We start from the raw sequence: 7,626 nt of genomic DNA, 5'->3' as shown, positions 1-7,626 counted from the left end.
TATACAATATACAATGCAATATTCACTTTATTACCAACTGATAAATTAAAGCAGTCATTAATAACCATTCAGTGATTGCAAGCACTTTCTAGGGTATGCCCTTTTACAAATGGAAAAATTATACATTTTTTTAGTTTCTGATCTCTTAACTGAAGTTTGTCTCCTCTAAATGTTTCTCATTTCAGAAATTAAAAAGAAAATTTCTTTAGATATTTTTGTTTGAAAGGATTAATATTCAGCAGCATAGTGAATTGCTCCTAACACAAAAGCAAAACAAATATTTAAGTTCATTAGACCACATTCATTCTGTGTCAGAAACCTAAGCTGTGTCATCTATTTAATCACAATTCAAACTCAGAGCTGTTTCCAGCTTGAATGTTGTGTCAATACTAGCCCCAACTGTTCAGGCTTCGACCTCTGCAGTCGTATAAAGCTGGGCTCTGCGGAGCATCTGGTCCATTCATTTGTTTATTTTTCAATTTGTGTGAATTAACATAGTTACAGTAAATGCTAATTACTGCACTTTCATACCACAACAAATATTGTATTGGTACATGTATCACTCAAATGTGTATCCATATAACAAAAAAAATGAAAAGGAATAATTTTGCATTACCTTTTGAATACTATGACTTTTTAGATATGTAGACATATTAAGACTCATTAGTAGATGTTGATAATATTGGCTTAAAATGCTTGAAATTCTATCAGATTACTTTTGGAGCAGTTATGAGTTTTGAAATTAGAAAGATCATATCATATGCAACAAGTGTAGTAAGTTTCAAGTTGATTGGAATTCAGCTTCATCAAAAACTACTTTGACCAAAAACTTTAACCTGAAACTCCCACTTCCATTTTCTATGTTCAATGGACCGTGAAATTGGGGTCAAAAGTCTAATTTGGCTTTAAAATTAGAAAGATCATATCATAATGAACATGTGTACTAAGTTTCGAGTTGATTGGACTTCAGCTTCATGAAAAACTACCTTGACCAAAAACTTTAACCTAAAGCGGGACAAACGAATGAACGGACCCACAGACCAGAAAACATAATGCCTATCTACTATTGTAGGTGGGGGCATAAAAAATTTAATAAATAACACTCATAATGCTCAGATTGGTTGTCATCGTGCAACATAGTTAATAACACCATATAGAAAAAACATAGAACTCATTTTGTCATAAGACACTGTCAAACATCCATACATACTATCCACACTCATCTGTGTCCACACTTGTTTCAATAATAAAAAGTTATTAACATTTTCTGCATCGGTCAGGACATTAGTCAGAGCAGAGTCGACGTTGGTCAGGTCAAGTTTTTTAACTCTTTAAATTATTTTGTTAAAAATCTTTTTCTTGTATCTATATATTTAGTATTATAATCTTCATTGACAAATTTGACATCGATCCTTTAATGAATACAAAAAAGTTATAGGCATTTTACATCGGTCAGGACATTAGTCATGGGAAAGACGTACATTTTAGTTGGTCAGGTCAAGTTTTCTAACTCTTGAAAATATTTTTTTTCTTTTTTTTTCTAATATTTTTGTATTTAATGTTTGAATCTTCCTTGGTATCGAATTTGAAGTCTATCCTGTTAATAATAAAACATTTTAAAACTGTTTCATATCGGTCAGGACATTAGTAGTTTCAAAGTCAAGTTGGTCAGGTCAAGTTTTCTAACTCTTATAAATATTTTTTTATTTTTTTTTAAATTTCATTTATTAAATATAAGTTCTCATCTTGCTTAATTCCAAATTTCAAGTAAATCCATCCAATAATAAAAAAGTATTTAGCATTTTCATTTCTGTCAGGACACTGTCAGGACATTGTCAGGACAAAACCTTCAGAGCCTATCATAAAACTTGTATAGAAGTTAACTTTTCAGATCAACAAAAAAGTATTTTCCTGTTTGAATTGTTTTACACTGGTAATTTTTTAGGCCCTTTATAGCTTGCTGTTTGCTGTGAGCCAAGGCTCCTTGTAATCATGAAAGGCCGTATTTTGAATTGTTACTTGGATGAAGAGTTGTCTCATTGGTTCTTATACCACATCTTCCTATATGTACTATTTTTTTAAAACCTGTAATGAACCGATAAATGGATTCTATTTTCGCGGGAAGTAATACCAGGCGAGAACTAGCTAGGGTTCCATGGATCCCTTGACGAATGTTATAGTGTGGCTCTCTTTATATATATTTTAGAGTAAAATGTTTGGAAATTTTCATAAACCAATGACCACTAGATACCAAATTAACACAATATGAATAAATTTAGCAAAAGAGATACACAAATTAGACTCTAAAGTGTGTTGCTACAATATATTGATGAGTTTTTAATGACAGAAATTGTATCCCTTTCTCCATAACTCGTTTGCTTCATGGGGGATTCGCCCCCTCGAACCCACTACCAGTGGATGCTTTTATCTGGACCCGATTGGGGCTCTCAAACCTTCGCCGAGGTTCGGGCGTACACTTGAAAATAGCCTAGCTACGCCACTGCCGGTAAAATAGCGATTTGTATAGAGTTTTGCTATTTTGCCGGTCTTATTTCAATTTTTTTAATCAAGACTATATGAAATATTTTTTAAGGAAACTATTTCTGTACAAATGATATATATGTGGCTAGATTTCAGTAACCTTTTTGTTCGCCTTGCCTTTTTAGTCATTCAGTTTTGGCGAACTGCACTCATTTAATCCATGTTGATATGTTTATTTCTGTTGAACATTGAAAAAAAGGAAAACAAATAATTTGTTATCAAACAAACGGCTTGATTTTTGAGTGATAATATGAAAAGCTACAGCCCGGGCGATTTTTTGAGTACTTTGAAACGTGAAACGAGGACGAAATCATGAAATCCAGAAAAACTAAAATAATAATCTTTAGTCTATGGTGCAATAAAATATAAGATGTCTAAGATTAATAAACAAAAATATTGTACACACAATGCATAGAATTCTAGCTATTGACAGCATTTATTCTATGAATGTTGAATACTGAAATGTATATGTCTGCAAATTTTGCAAAAGTGATCATGAGTGCAGACGCAAAAAGAAACATGTGTTTTATTCAGTTCATGCAGTGGCAGCACCTTTCTGGTGCCACTCTTAAGAAGAAGACACAAAAAAAAAAAACAAGCCACTGGTTCTGTAACGCTCGTAAAGCAGTTAGATGTTGTTAGGTGTTACTTTTTGATTGAAAACTAATAGGATATTTTTTATTAAAAGTTTTAATCAGAATGTCGATTTTTTTATATGGGTTCGTATGTTTTGCTTATGTGTATTATATATTTTTTAAAGAAATATTTTTTAGACTTCCTATTAAAGAAAAAAAGTACTAGTATAAATTTTAATATTTTAGCTTTTTTGTTAAGACTTCCGATTAAAGAAAAAAAAGTTCTAGACCGTAGTATCATTTTTAATCTTTACTATGATGTGGTTTTTTTTACTTCCTAAGATGCAATAGTATCAATTTTAATAAGTTAATTTTTAAAAATATTCTAAGAAGACTTGTTTTCAGAAACTTCTTTAAATATTAAAGTAAAAAATATCAAACTTAATGTGGACGTTTTGTATAAATGTTAAAAGACATAGTTGTATATTTCTTATTAATGCATGTTTCAGTATATTTTTTTCTATTATTAATTTCTATACTTCTATTCTAATCTTATAATATAATTAAGACCGACAAAATAGCAAAACTCTCTAGTGTACAAATGGAGCCGGTGAACTAGCACATAAGAGACTATTTTGCCGGAGTCGGTAAAATAGTCACTGCCATCTAATTAATACGAGTATATATCACCATCAAAATACACTGTGTACCATAAAAATAGAAAAGATGAATATGGAGGAGTACTACTAGCAGAATCGAATAAATACACATCATCACAAGTAAATGAATTTGACACAGATTGTGAAATAATTTGGGCAAAAAAGCATCCCAAACAGTAAAACACTATACTTAGGTGCGTACTATATACCACCTTCAGACAAAGGGGAATCATTAGAAGACCGGGTATGGGTTGTATATAACCAGGAACATATATATTAATATAGATATACTGTTCCCAGATATAACAGAAACGTACAATAAAATATCTGTCATTAAAGATGATTCTCCGATTGACCATGTTGACAATATACATTTATTGTTCACATTTTCGACAATTTAGCATGAAATATTTGCTGCTGCACACTATGGGAGTCAAAATATAACGTGCATTAATGGGAAATTCAAACTGCTTATAAGCCGAAAATATACGGAAAATGCCAGGCAAAATAAATGAAAAAAGAAAAAACGACCAAACACACAAAAGGAAAAAACACAACTGTAAACTGGAATTTACCCGATCTTTGCAGAAGATCATATAAAATATATGTAAAAACATATGTTCCCAATGGCACGAGAATGCAACACAAGCATATAAACATACTTCGAGCTCAAAAGTACTGATTTGAATTATTCTCTGGTCGTAGGCAAACATTAATATGATGAAAGGAGATGTGAGATAAACTGTAAATTATAGGCTGATCAAACAGAATATTTTAAAGTTTTAAAGGTTCTGTCTTTTCTTTTTAAACATCGTTAAAAAGATGTGTTTCTAAGGTAATCGACACAAGAAACCCTGTAATACTAGTACGAGAGTATAGCATGTAAACACTCCTTCTCAATATGGTTGTATTGGAAATCTTTTCATACAGATTTACAACTCATGGTCCGATATGCCTGTAATATTTGCCACATGACACCCATATTTCTTTCTGCCATCAGCATCTTATTCTTTGGTATTGCTGTAAACATCGATGGTTCACACCCAAACAAAATGGGAGCAATACACCTCGTCAGAGCTTCTCCGTGTTATACACTTGTGAAATATACAGACAAAATTTCGGTATTGAAGTGTATCTACATCTCACAAACAGGATTGTTAAATAACGATTAATCACATATATACCAAACCAATATAAACGTATGGCAAGATATAACCATGCAGGAATTTAGTTTTCGTCAGACACAAGAAATCATCATTCTCATATACTTATACGTATGTGCATGCAGTTTCAAATATCAAGAACAACCGTCGACGATGTCTATAGATCAGTGTTAAGTCCGTTTACTAACGGAATCAGACATGTCACTTGTTCAATCTTGGAAGCCATCATATATTCCCCGTCCGAAGATAGGAATTCTTTCTGATAGTGTTGACTATGAAAGCTTGTATGGTGATTCTGTCGTTTATCTGTACAAGTGGTTGCATATCCTCTCCTTTCCCAACATGCTAACAAACTAACGAAACGCTACAAGTCTGCTTTCTCTGGAGCTGATCCTCAATGGAGCTTAAACGTCAGGAAAATTACATGTATACCAGTAAAGATTGTTTCAAGAACAACGATGTAGGGACGAACAATTCTAAATTCGTCAATATCAGTTATACATGACTAAGATATAAATTTTATTATAACTTAGTAGTCTGATGTTATTTATGTATTATTGTCATTTTGTTTATTTTCTGCGGTTACATCTTCTGACATCAGACTAAGACTACTCTTGAACTGAATTTTAATGTGCGTATTGTTACTTTTCTGCATTGGCTAGAGGTATGGGGGGAGGGGGGAGATCTCAGTCATAAACATTTTTAACCCCGCCGCAATTTTGGGCCTGTCCCAAGTCAGGAGCCTCTGGTCTTTGTTAGTCCTGTATTATTTTTAACTTTAGTTTCTTGTGTACAATTTGGAGTTTAGAATGGCTTTCATTGTCACTGAACTAGTATATATATTTGTTTGGCCTATATAGGGGCCAGCTGAAGGAATATTTGGGTATGTTGGGCCGTATGAATGTAGGACAGAAAGTCACAGGACAAAAAGTCACAGACAAAAAGTCACGGACAAAAAATCACAGGACAAAAAGTCACAATCAGGCAGTTTTTAGAATATTTTTCTTTAAACAAGAAAAAAATAATTTTAAAATAAAATATTCGTTTGTTTTTCTTGAACTGTGATAAACAAAGCAACTTTGTAATTAAAATTTATTTAATAAATATCAATCGGTGCTTTTCATTTGCGCCAATTGGCATTTTATTTGCGCCAAAAAAATCTTTCATTTGCGCCACAAACCATATTTCATTTGCGCCAAAAACTAAATCTTTCATTTGCGCCAATATTACAGGTGAGTACAGGTAAATACAGGTAAATACAGGTAATAATAGTATAAAACATAAAAATTTTCAAAAAGTCTTTTAATAATGAAGAAACATACTCCTCAGAAATACATGTAATAAGAGTATAAAACATCATACAAGTTATGCTAAAACCTCGATAACAGTATAAAACATCATACAAGTTATGCTAAAACCTCGATAAAATCATACAAGTCATGCTAAAACGTCGATAAAATCATACAAGTAATGTTAAAACCTGAATAAAACATTGGTAAAATCATTAAAGTAATGTTAAAACCTTGATAAAAACAGAAAAGAAAGCACTATACACTGGAGAACATTACTGAGACATTTGTTAGCACTATAGTAAAGTTACAAGTCTGTTACCCAAAAAAGTTATTGTAGTTAGAATTAGTCCGACATAGATTTTCAGGTCCCTTCAGGTCTTTTCATTTCTCCGTTCAGGTCCAGCTTTTGGCATCAAAAAATTGTCTCTTATTTACATTTTTTTAATTTTAATGAAATATAATTATTTACAATTAATAAAATTCCAACTTGAAGAAATTCCATCCAATAATAAAAAAGTTATTGCAATTTGAATAATTTTAGTCGTATATTTTCAGGTCTTTTCAGGTCTTTTCAGGTCCACTTTCAGGTCTTTAGTGTAACCCTTCAAATAAGCATTTAAATGGGGTTACACTAATGTCCTGACAATGTCCTGACAAAGTCCTGACAGAAATGTAAATGCTTAATACTTTTTTGTTATTGGAAGGATTTACTTGAAATTTGGAATCAAGCAAGATGAGAACTTAAATTTAATAAATGAAATAAAAAAAATAAAAAAAAAAAATAATTTAAGTCTTAGAAAACTTGACCTGACCAACTTGTCCTGATCGATATGAAACGGCTAAAAAATAATTTATTATTGACAGGATAGACTTTAAATTCGGAACCAAGGAAGATTAAATCATTTATTACAAAAATATAAGAAAAAAAAAGAAAAAAAATAATTTTAAGAGTTAGAAAACTTGACCTGACCAACCACGTCCAACCGTGACTAATGTCCTGACCGATATAAAACTGGTAATTTATTTCTTAAATTCCGTCGGATTGACTTCAAATTTTACACAAGACAAGAAAGTAACATTGAGTAAATACTTATTTGAAAAGAATTGAGGGAAAAATACTTAAAGGGTAAGAAAACTTGACCTGATGAACATCGACTTTGTTGCGAGTAAATGTCCTGACCGATATGAAAGTGCTAATACTTGCAAAATTGTTGGTATGATTGAGTGCTTAATTGAAACCAAGTCAAATTGTAACATTTTTATTTTTATACTTGCTCCAATAAATTGGAAATACAACATTTCAATGGAAATAAATACTTGACTGAACCCCTTAAACTTAATACACAAACAACAACATTATTAGTTCTTACCTTATATTGTTATTGAATTTATTTAT

This window comes from Mytilus galloprovincialis, chromosome 3, assembly GCF_965363235.1.
Source record: "Mytilus galloprovincialis chromosome 3, xbMytGall1.hap1.1, whole genome shotgun sequence".
Taxonomy (NCBI): domain Eukaryota; kingdom Metazoa; phylum Mollusca; class Bivalvia; order Mytilida; family Mytilidae; genus Mytilus; species Mytilus galloprovincialis.
The sequence above is the reverse complement of the archived record's forward strand: the minus strand, read 5'-3'. Positions refer to the sequence as shown.